General features: G+C 35.7%; 1 protein-coding gene across 4 annotated transcripts in view; it reads right to left on the bottom strand.

The window, feature by feature from the left end:
* The window catches only part of HNMT (histamine N-methyltransferase), a 162,041-nt gene that overhangs the window by 101,921 nt on the left and 47,377 nt on the right, over positions 1-12,743 (bottom strand). The window contains exon 6 of one of the 4 annotated variants that reach the window (XM_069067856.1): positions 12,477-12,743. This exon is cut by the window's right edge and continues 3,256 nt beyond it. The exons of the other annotated variants lie outside the window; for them this stretch is intronic. The gene's annotated coding sequence lies outside the window, so the exon portion shown is untranslated. Of the gene's footprint in view, positions 1-12,476 lie in introns of those variants that run through there. 4 annotated transcript variants of the gene reach the window in all.

The following is a 12,743-nucleotide window of genomic DNA, read 5'->3' as shown; positions in this document are numbered from 1 at the left end:
TGTGGTCAAGTTCAACTTCTGACACATATTGTCTGTGTGACCAGAGGCAAGTCATTTAATGTCCCAGTGCTGTACCAAAGTCTCTAAGTTACAAGCCAGCTTACACATCTGCATTGTGGATGAAATTTTCATTCTAGGAATTCCCTACATTAATGAAATCCCAGGTCCAGGCCTCACCTTGTCCTTGTTCTCACTCTCACATTTCTAGTCCTACAACCTTTCATCTTTTGTACTAAGAAATACCTCAAGTGGGTAAGTCTTACTTCTTAGAAATTAAAGAAGATATCTATATCTTCTCCAATAATGTTTTCTTACTGTTTCAGGTAAATTACTGTCATTAAAAAATATTGATCAGAAAGAATACAGACATAATTTTAAGGCATATAGAATGACCTGGAATACTCACTGTTACCCTTCAACATATGTGTTTAGTTGACACCCTCTTGCAAATTAAACAATTTCCTTTGGAGCCATTTAAAAAATAGAAATCTTTTAAAAACTATTCTTTAAAATGGCCAAGACTATTCCTGGACTCGTTTTAGTTCATTCTCCCCCCTCTCTTCTTAGAAGGAAGCCTGTGTCTTGCAGATACCCTCCATGCTTTTGTGTAGATGCCAGCAACCACTGTGTTTTTTCTGATGATAAAATGTAAATCTCACTTAGGAATTGTTTTCAAAAGACTCCATGGCTGAGTCCTTGGAAGCTAAGTCTCAGCTCACTGCAGATCCTGATGGTTGAGTTATAACTCCCTGAAAACCAGGGGTTTAAAATGGAAGTGCTGACAAACCTTCAAGCCATGGCAGCGCAAATGGCGCCTTGATAATTTATAGTCTACAGGCAGCTCTTGGGTTTATTATCACAATGACAAATGCACTGTCATTGTTAATAGGATATTTCCCAGCAAGGACTTCTTGTTATGCAAGCCAGGTTCGGTATGTCATGCAGCATGATAGCAATAAAGTCTACAAGAATTTGTAATGAACTTCAATTACTAATAGATTATGGTTAATGGGAAATATGTGCAGTAAAGATATGGGTTTTTATATGCGCCTTCTGGTATTCTACAAGGCAATGATTTATGCTACAATTTATGTTAACATTCTCCAGTATGAAAAAAGCCCAAATTGGTAGAAAGCCACTTCATCCATAACAAATATTTAAGATAATTTTGCACATGATGTAAATGAAGGTATAAATTAGATATTAATCTATTTCATTTCAGCATTTTTATTTTTATTGAAAATGAAGACTTTCTCCTACTGTGTAATGCCATTAAAAAGAATATATCCCATTAAGGTTGGCCCATGAAATATAGTGGTGTCACTGAGATAATGATAGTATCTAAGATTTTAATATCTTTGTTCAACTTGTTGTAATTAAGAAACTGGTTAGAACTTGTCATATGGTCAAATTTGTATATACAACACAAAATTTTTAAGTCAAAGGATTTACAATTATTTTAGGTGTTGTACATTTGTAACCTACACCATGATCCCTCAATTGCAGATATTGATAGCTGTGATATGTATATGGAAAGTCTCATTTTCAGTGGGTCCATTTGGAAATCAGTAGGTGCAACCTGACCAAGAACAGAGAAAAAATATGATCGTGTTTTAAAAATAATGAATTTAACAAAAAGAAAGAAAATTAATCCAAACCATTTTCACTGAGTTTTAAAGCAGCAGATTAAAAAAATCAACAAAAGTTTCAACACCTCTAGAACTCAATGAAAATGTGGAAAGTGTTTTAAATTAAAAAAAAAATAACAACTCAGCCTATTACCTTAATGAAAGCATCTGTGTTAATTCCATCTTAGAGTTGAGTCAAAGGGCATTTTAATTAGCTTATTTTCTAGGGTCATACCCCATAACACAATGAGGTATCTGAGTAATATTTCTGGGGCTTACTCTTTCAGAGGAACACAAACAAGCTTTGAAAAGTTGTAATAGGTCAGAAGGCCTCAGCATATGGGTCAATGTCTGTCTGTCCTGACAAGGACCAGTCAAGGTCCTTGTCAGAGCTTTGGCCATATGGTAATAATTTTTTTTTGACCACAGAAATTTATGAAACTTAAAAACTAAGGAACTGAGGGTTGCAAATTGTACTCATAGAATAAGTGCCTTACCAATAGACCAATTGATCCTTGGGGTATTCATATAATTGATTACTTTCTAGACCTTAAATTATATTTTTGCTTACTTTGTGTACTTAGATAAGCCTCCTCTATTGCCTGGTCTTGGACATTTTCTACAGAGAAATCTGAATATATGTCTACATTTAAACATATATTCACTTGCATCCATATACACAAGCACAAAGTCTATTGCCCTTCATGTTCAAATTACTATCTTGTAACCATTTCTATTAGTAAGAATTCATGTAAAAGTTCTTTGGATCACCAGGTTTTTGAAGGACCTGACGCACTGACTTTCTGTGTCTATGCAACATCAAATATTTAGTTGACTCTGGAAATGCAAAAGTTTGAACATAATGCAAATCAAGCTTTTAGATGACTTCTGAAATTGTCAGCTTTTTATCCCAATGATTTTTTGGCACCATGTTCTCATCATTGCATTTGCTCTCCAACATGTACCTCCAACTTTGATTCTAACTTAATCTCTCCCTGCTATCCCAAGCTATGCTGTATAGTCTGAAGTGTTTTTATCTGCTATTTTGAACTTCTATGTAAAATGGAGACAGAGTTGCTAAAAGAAGTGGTAAGACACTGAAAGCAAGTTTTATTTTGTTTACACTGCTGCCAAGGGCCAATCAAAATCATAACGGTAGACTTATGGATAGAGGCCATACCATTTTTTAGAGAAATCCCTTTAGTAATAGATACTTGATAGATGAATAAGGCTGTATTTATGCAAAGCCAAAACAACAGGCCAATTCAGTAGAAAAGGAGAATGGTATAAAATTTAACCAAATTATATTTATCCTTAGAAAATTTGACTCTTTTTCACTTTTTGTTTGGTTTTGGTTGGTTTATATCTATAGGCTTAGATCCTCTATCTGAATTACTACATTGTAAATTCCTTAAGGCAAAGATTGCATCTTATTCTATTACAGCACTGAGAAAGGTGCTTCATACATAGCAGACCCTAAACAAATATTTGTTTAATGAATAATTTTGGAATGGATTTCAAAAATAATTCTATGTGTAGCACATTACATTAGGTCTTGGAGGTTGGGGACATACAAAGAAAAAATAAACCATCTTTACCTTCAAAGAATTTATAATCTGGTCATTTCCACAACCAACATGTTGTGAATTCTTTTGGCCCCAGAAACTACTAAAGACCAAATACTAAGGGAGGATATAAATTACAATGCTGTAGTGAGTTTCAGACAATGTATATCTCAATTGTTAGTATGGTCAGTTCCATTCCATTCTATCCCACACTTATTTGTCTATATTCATCACTATGCAAATCATTTAAATACTCATTAAGATTCATCTCTTCCTTCAAAGAGGCCATAAAATCATCCTCTATGTTCTCTTACTAGACACTTCTCTAACACTGTGATGGTGATATTATATTCTCAGAAACTGTGACTTAGATATATAAGCCCTGGCAAACTGAAGCCAGTTAGAGAAGCTTCAAATACAGTCATTGTGATGTGATGATGAACCAGTCTGAAAACCAACTGGGCTGAGAGATTGCTACCTGCTAGTGATTTGTTTGTGCGTTTTAGGCAGAGTGATTCATAATAAAAAGGTTAATAAGGTGAATTGATTATCTGCATCAATGAATGGATAATCAAGGTAAATTAATTCATAGATATTTTTTAAAAACTGAAGTATTCTCTTGCTTCCTAGTCTGTGACCTCTAGAGTGGACAAAGTATAAAGATGATCTAGGGAAGAAGCTAAACATGAAAATTCAGTTTTGCTTTCAATTCACAATCTGGTATTATCTTTCTGGTCACAGAATAAATCATGCAGAGTCCTGTGGTTATTATACCCTTTTCAGGCAACATTTGTTTATGCAGGAAGGCTTTCACCTTAGGTTGGTATTCTACGTCTAATTTTCTTGAAGTGACCGTTCCAAATATCCATGAATGTCAACAATCACTTCACCTCTCACTGAGTATGGTTTTGGTAATCAAGGAAGTCACACCAATTTATACCCCAGTCTCAGAAGAGGAAAGTAATAAAAATTATTTTGCCAATGGTCTATGTGAATTAACTCCAAGAAACATGTTCAGCATCATGATAAATAAACCAAGAATACAATTTGTTTATCTTTATAAAAAGGAACATGAAACAACTGTCTTCTCTTCTACACAGCCCTGGGATTTATATTCAGGCATCTAAATATACATCTAAAATGGTAGAGTCTACTCACAAAGAAGATGAAGCAACAATGGATAAGAAAAGTTATATTCTGGAATGGGAATTAGTATGAAATTAGTTAGTCAGATGGCATAAATAGGAGCTCCAGCATTTTCCCATATCTTCTGATAGAATATGTTTCGAGAATTTTCTATGCTAGAGCTATGCCTGATGGCACATATGATTTATTCAAGCATTTTCTACCTTCAACAGGTGGTTTTGAAAAGCTCGACCAGTATCATTAAGAAAAATCAGAAACTATATATAATTTTCAAGGGGGGACTATAATCATAGGAAGACAACACTGAAGCCCAATATCCACAACATGTCATCTCTGCTACCAGAGCCAGGTGCTGCCATATTTATTAATTCTCTCCTAGTGAGATTATGGCCATCTGACATGAAGCACTAATGAATTTTTTTTGCACGTTAAGAAATTGTGACTATCATTGCCCAGGAATCATCTTAAATCACTTCTATTTTTACTACAGTAGCTTCTGCCTGGTGTATATCACATTGAGAAATGGATTGCATGAGTCATAGCTTTAACTGCCCTGCATTAGTTGGGCTGGTAGTACAGATGTGTCATTGCACAGTATATGAATCATAGGGAAGTTAGGATGTAGGCGACGAATAATTTAAAAATGAAATCTAGAAGAATGGAATGGGGCTGGGGGATGGGAAGCAAAGAAGAAGAGAATCACAGTTACTAAACATGATTTCTAACTCAGAGACAACAAATATGTGGGACACTAGTTTGTGGCAAACATAATTTGATAAAGATTAGATATTCAGAGAAAGTTATCATTTCAGCAATTGGTCTGGCTACAATGAATATTCTCCAATATTTTTTCTTTTGTCTCTTCTGCATTTCAATGTTGTCCCTTTTGGAAATAGCAAGGTTGGGACAAATAATTTCTGGTCAAGTTGTTAGTGTTTAGTGACCAGTCTCTAAGATGAAAGGGTATCATGATGTTCAGTGGGACCAATATTGAAAAAAAAAATCAGTCTATTTACCATTTTATGTTCTAGTTCCAATAGTAGATAAAAGAAAGAGAGAAATCAGTTTCCTGAAGTATTGACTCCAAGTAGGTTGAATACTTATGGCAGTCAAATACTTTGTCTTGAGTTAATGAAGATACCCTCTGCTGTGTGCTCTGCCATCTAAATCAGCTGATTTTCAGAAATCTCTTTATTTAGAAAAGATTTTTAGTATTTTTTGAATATCTTTAGTATACTTCACTTTTCTGAGCTCAGCATTTTTCTTTCTTTTAACCTATCATTCCAACCCCCATTTTTGAGGTTCTTCTTATGTTTTTTTTTTTAATATTTTATCCCTTTCCAACTTTTCTTCTTGTTTATGCCACTTTCCCCAATCATGCTGATATTATTTCTTGTGGCTAGACCTCTGGACCCAGCACAGTCTCTTCCTATTTGTGCACTCCTCAATCCACCCTCTTTCACAGTCCTCATCCTGAGCTAGTCCTCCCAGGAATTTTTTCAGTCATCATATCAAACATTTCCTACACGATAACTACTGTACCTAGGGGAAGACTAGAGAGAAAAGCTTAAAGGAAATCACTGAGGAATCACACAGGGACAATGATCTTTAACTTGAGAACTGTCTTCACTGTCTTAATGGATGTGTTCATGACTTTGGTGGTTTTCAACCACTTAGAAATGGGAAGGAACATTTATTCTATCAAGAGCCAGGAAAACATTGTATTGAATTCAATAATTAAAATGATCTTGCCTAATGGACTATGACTGGCTCTTTGGATGAAATGACTAATTGAGTTTCATTCTGTCCATGGTGGAAAGATCTTCATATGTTAAATATATACAAGTATATGCATTTTGAGTGAACAAAAGAATAGTAGCTAGAAGAGAGTAGGAGTAAGGAAAAGTATCATGTGAAAGGTTTCACTTGAGTTAAGGTTTGAAGATTACAGATCCATGGAAGTGAGAAGTGAATCAATTCTAAGCATAGGAGAAATCCCCTCTCATTACTATTGCCATTCAACATGCTCTCTCATAGTAACATGGCACCATGTCCAAAGACTGGCAATGTCAAACTCTCTCCAGATCCCAATGTCCTAATCTGGAAAATAAAGCTGAATTAGATGAAAAGACACTTTAGGCTTTAAAATTCTATGATTCTTTGGCTGAGAGATCTTGTGGTGGTACAATAGTTCTGGTCTGGGCTTTATTACAAAGTAACTATAAAGCCTTGGGCAAATCAATGAAACTTTTCTTGTCTGAACTTCTGTAATGGGAATGTAAATTTGGAAGATCTTCCCTGCCCCTAGGCTAAAGTGCACCTGAAGCGTGGGGTGGGAGGCTTGTTTTTCAGTAAATACTTTTTGATTGGCCAGTGGGTCCAAAAGGTTGTTACATTCTCTGAGCCAGGAGAAGGCTATATAAGCACTGATGTGTAGCTTTGTTTTGGGGGGCTCACTTTGAGAAGTGTTCTGTGATTTGATATGGATTCTGGGAAGCCGTTGTCCAGAGCCTCCCGGCTTTGAAACCCAGATGTTGTATGGTATGGATGTAATGGTTGGACAGTTTGGAAATCTGTCTACTTGATCTGTTTCTCTGACTTGATAATTCTTCCTGTGTATTCTGAAGTTCAGGGTGCTGACCTTTTTCCCCTGAACTAGGTAAACAAAATATGTCTGACTGATTAAAGTAAGCTTGTTAACCCATTTTGAGTTGCTTCTCTTTATCAAAGCAAATCCAAGAACCTGTGGTGGCAGCAAACTCTGAGGATGCTTGGGGTACTTGCCGCTACAACTTCCTTACCTATAAGATGGGATTTGTAATAGCTCACATTTCTATATTACAGATTATTGTGAAAATCATGTGAGAGAATTTATTCTAAACAATTAAAAGGTCAGGGATGTTTTCATTTTTTATGTTTGTATTGAGTCTGGTAGATGGTAGATGCTTAAGAAATGCTTGGTATTTCTTTGTTTTTTTCTTATTATGGACACAAAAATGAAAATGTACATTTTCACATAAAAAAGACAGGAAAAGAGAATTAAATATGAAATCCTAAATGTCTATTACATATATGAGATGGTTATTGTTTTATTTTCAGGGTATTGCATATTCATTTAACACCATTACCCTACTGTCTGTGCCCTCTTCTTAGCTCCCTTTTACTTTCTTCTGTGTATTTTCATGTTTTACTAACCTTTTATTTTTTACTCTCCCTCTGAGCTTGTTTCCTTCCTTCCTTCCTTCCTTCCTTCCTTCCTTCCTTCCTTCCTTCCTTCCTTCCTTCCTTCCTTCCTTCTTTCCTTCCTTCCTTCCTTCCTTCCTTCCTTCCTTCCTTCCTTCCTTCCTTCCTTCCTTCCTTCCTTCCTTCCTTTTTTCTATCATTCAGACTCTTTCCATATCATTTTGCTCTGTGCCCTACAACTTAAAAAAAAAAATCCTTCCTTCTGAGAAATAAGAACAGGTAGGGAACAAAAAATATATTTATATATGTATATATTTACATAGTCATAGTGTCTAATAATTTATGTCTAATTATGCATTTATACTCTTTCTGCTAAGAATTAGAAAACATATTTCACCATAATTAATTCTCTGGACTTCCTGATCAGTCATTGTATTGGCCAGATTTCTTAAGTCTTTAAAAGTTGTTCTTGTTAAAACAAAGATAATGTTTAAATTGTTTTTCTTTTTGTTTTTGTCTTCACTCTTCACTAATCTCTTCGAGTCTTCTGAGATTTCTCTGAAAGCACCCTGACCTCTAAAACACACACAGACACACACACGCAATAATAGTCTGCTATATTAATGCTCCACTCCCCAAATGATTAATATCTACCTACCACTTTGTTTCAAGTTCTTTGTTATACATCAAAAAGTGCTGCTCTAATTTTTTTCTACATATGTGTTCTTTTACTTTATATTTAATTTTGATATAAATGCTGAATATGAACAATTTAGTGACTTTTGGGGTAGTTTCAAATCCATTTCTCAATTGGTTTCACCAATTCATAACTTCATTAATAGAACATTAGTGTGCCTACTCTCTCACAGCCCTCCCAAAATTTTCTATTTTCCTTTTTTCTAACATGAAGGGCATGAGGTAAAACATCAAATTACTTATATTTCCCAAGTTTTTAGTCATTTGGAGAATTTTTTTTAACATGGTTCTTGATAATATGGAAGTCTTCCTTGAGAAATTTCTGGTCAGATACTTTGATTTGTTAGGAAAATGCTCTTATTCTTCAATTTTTGAATCATTTATCTATTAATTATTTAAATCATATACTTTTATTCTAGTTGCATGAGTTTTTGTGAAAAGAACCATTTTAGTTGTATATAATCAAAATTATCCAGTTAATCTTGTTTCAGCATCCTTATCTTTCACTTGTTTCAAAAAAACTCTTCTCCCACTTAAAGTTGTAAATTATATATTCTCCCCACCCCACCCCCAGTGTGTTTATGATACTAACATCTACATATAGGTCACATGTCCACTTGGAAGTTGTAGGAAATGTAATTGGATACAATTTTTTGCCAAATAATTTTCTAGCTTTCCCAGGTTTGTTTGTTTTGCATATAAGCTGATGTTCTTGACTTTATAAAATATCATACATAATACTATATTTAGTTGTTATTGATTCTTGAGTATCTAATGTTTCACTGATTACTTTTTCTATTTTTCTATTTTTTTTTATTTTTCAAATGCTTTATTAACTTCGGATTTACATCATTCATTTCTGGCAGATTTTGAGTTACAAATTTTCTCCCCGTTTTTCCCCTACCCACCACTCCAAAATAGCAGTCCCACAGGATATGCCCTCCTCCAATCTGCTCTCTCCCATATTTTCTCTCCCAAACCCCTTTCGACTTTTCCAGTGGATCTCTATGCCCCAGTGGCTGTATATCTTATTTCCTACACAATTACATGTAAAATAGTATTAATAATAGTATATACACACACACACATATATTGATAATATCAATATTTGATTTTAAAACTTTGGATTCCAGATTCATTCCCTTCCTCTCTTGTCACCCACCCTTACTGAGAAGATAAGCAGTTCGTTATAGGTTGTACATGTGTGGCTAATGCAAAACAATAACATAGTAGATATATTGTAAAAGACTGACTATATTTCCCTCCCTCCTATTCCAACTCCCACTTGTTCTATTCTGTACTTTGATCCCATCCCTTTTCAAAAGTGGGTGCTTCCAACTTCCCTTCCCCCACCCTGCCCTCCCTTCCATTATCCCCCCTCTCATCCCCTTCCCCACCTACCCTCCTGGAGGGTCAGATACCCTATTTAGTGCGTATTTCATTCCTTCCTCAAGCCCAATACAATGGGAATAAGGTTGACCCATTCCCTTTTGTCTTCCTATTCTTCCCCTCCATTGTAACCATTTTCCCTTGCCTCTTCTATATGAGATAGTTACCCCATTCTGTCTCTCCCCATCTCCTCTCATTATATTCCTCTCACCTCTTAATTTCACCTTTTAAGCATCATCCCTTTCTGTTAAATTGGTCCTGTGCCCTCTATCTATGTATACCTGTAAACATATATACACACATTCACATAGGTATTCATATGCCCATATACCCTCATATATAGACATATATATTTCTATTCCCTTCAACTACTGAGAAAAGTTTCATAAGTTACAATTATTGTTTTTCCATGTAGGAATGTTAATAGTTCAACTTTGATAAGTTCCTTATTATTTCTTTTCCTTGTTTACCTTCTCATGCTTCCCTTGCTTCTTGTATCTGAATGTCAAATTTTCTATTCAATTCTGGTTTTTTCTTCAAGAATGTTTGAAAGTCCTCTATTCCACTGAATGACCATATTTTCCCCTGAAACATGATACTCAGTTTTGCTGGGTAGGTGATTCTTGGTTTTAATCGCAGCTCCTTTGACCTCCAAAATATCATGTTCCAAGCCCTTCGATCCCTAAAGGTAAAAGCTGCCAGATCCTGGGTTATCCTGATTGCTTTTCCACAATATTCAAATTGCTTCTTCCTGGCTGCTTGTAATATACTCTCCTTCATCTGGGAATTCTGGAACCTGGCTATAATATTCCTAGGAGTTTTCTTTTGGGGATCATTTTTAGGAGGTGATTGGTGGATTCTTTCAGCTGCTATTTTGCCCTCAGGTTGTAAAACATCAGGACAGTTTTCTTTGAGAACTTCCTGGAGGATGATTTCTAGGTTCTTACTTTGATCATGGCTTTCAGGTAGTCCAATAATTTTTAAATTTTCTCTCCTGGATCTATTTTCCAGGTCAGTGGTTTTTCCCATGAGATATGTCACATTGCCTTCTATTCTTTCATTTGTTTGGATCTGTTTAAGAGCATCTTGATTTCTCATAAAGTCATTAGCTTCTATTTGCTCCAATCTAATTCTGAAGCAATGATTCTCATCATTGAGCTTTTGAAATTCTTTTTCCATCTGACAAGTTTGGCATTTTAAGGCATTCTTCTCCTCATTGCCTTTTTGAGCCTCTTTTGCCATTGGAGTTAGTCTATTTTTAAGGTATTATTTTCCTTAGTCAGGCTGTTGACTCTCATTTTGTAATTTGCTTGCATTGTTCTCATTTCTCTTCCCAATTTTTCCTCCACTTCTCTTATCTGCTTCTTAAGGTCCTCTATGGCCTGTAACCAGCTCGTATTTTCCTTTGAAGCTTTTGGTGCAGGAGTTCTGACTTCACTGTCTTCTTTCTGTTCTATGCTTTGCTCCTTTTAGTCCCCCAAATAGGAGTCTAAGGTTGGAATCTTCTGTCTGCTTTGTTTCCTTTGCCTGGTCATGTTGCCCCTCAGTCACTTGACCCCTGGGACTTTTTGCCACAGTAGGACTCTGCCACCAGATGGGGGAGCTTTCCTCCCAAACGCTAGGGTTTTCTCAGCTGCTGCAGATATTCGATGGGTGTCCTCTCTGAGGTCTCCATGCGCTCTGGCAAGCTGGACACACACCCCAGGACCTCCACCCTAGACTACAATCCAGATCCAAGCAAGTTAAAGCAAGAGGGATTACCCCTGAGATTGGTGCTTGGTCCCTCTACACTCTGTAGGCCAGGAGCTGAAGCTGTCACATGGCACTGGCTGGCTATGCTGGTGGCTCAGCGGCTTCTCACCTGGGGGACAAAAGCCACACATTCCCACTTACTGGGTCCCAAAGTCCAGACTGCACTGACCTCTCACTTTGTCCTTCACATCTATGTGTTGATAATTCTGGAAATGGCCACAGCTGCTGCTGATCTGGTGTCCCTCTATGGGTGGCTGGCCAGGCCTGCCCTGGAGCTAAAGCCTTGGCATGGGGCTGGGCTTAGCTCCCAGAGCACTGCGCTGGCTGATTACTGCTAGCCTGCCAGGCTGTCCTCAGTGGGAGGTTAGCTTCTCTGTGTCATTTTGTGGGTTCTGTAGCTCCAAAGTTTGTTCAGAATCCCCTTTTTACATGGATTAGGGAAGGTGGAAGCCGAAGCAGCAGAGAGGTCCTGCTTCTACTCCACCATCTTGACTCCACCCCCCTAATTTTTCTAAGTAACAAATAGTTTTCATTATTATTGTTTTCTAATATAGTTTGAGGTTTGGTGCTGCTAAGATCTTTTTTTCCCCCACTTGAAAATTATTTTCACCAAAGATTCTTTTTTCCTTCTAGATAAATTTTGTTATTATTTTATTTCATTCTATAAAGTAATCCCTTGGTAGTCTGATTGACATGACTCTAACTAAATTGATTTATTTAGATAATATTGCCATTTTTAGTATATTAGCCTAGATCAATCTTGAGCAAGTTCTCTCTCTATTTATTTTAATTTTTAAAGTGTTTTACAGTTACACATTATTTAAATATGTTGTTCTTGTTTATGTCTTGTAAAGATTAACTCCATGATTTACACAATCTTTCATTTGATTTTTTTTTAATTTTTAATTTGTGGAATAAAACAAGCATTTTCATAACATAATACCATAAAAAGATTGCACACGAAACCGCAAAACTAATATGTATTACTTGCTGTTCTTTTTTAATATATAATAAAGTTACCATATTTTTTTTTCTTTTTTGCTTCCCTTCCCCCACCATAGAGATGGTTTCCATTATTTTTTTACTGTATTTTCTTTTTCTATCTCTTCCCACTGCGTTTTGTTTGTGATTTTAAAAAATCATCAGATTTAATTGCATTAAATTGTCTGATTAAGTGACTTAAGCTCTATATGACTTGAGCAAAAACATAGAACGTATCTGCCAAATCAGAGGGTCTCTATTCTTGGAGTTCCCCATACTGATGCAAACAGATTATTTGTACATTGTGATTATATATAAATTATGTGCATTGTAGTTTTAAATGTTTTCCTATTTTTATTTGTTAAAGAAATGCACCTGCTATCCAGAACATAATGTATTTTCT

Source organism: Petaurus breviceps, unplaced genomic scaffold (genome assembly GCF_028583685.1).
Source record: "Petaurus breviceps papuanus isolate PSGF00001 unplaced genomic scaffold, PetGlider_PUasm1.0 90752, whole genome shotgun sequence".
In the NCBI taxonomy this organism is placed as follows: Eukaryota; Metazoa; Chordata; class Mammalia; order Diprotodontia; family Petauridae; genus Petaurus; species Petaurus breviceps.
The sequence above is the reverse complement of the archived record's forward strand: the minus strand, read 5'-3'. Positions and strand labels throughout refer to the sequence as shown.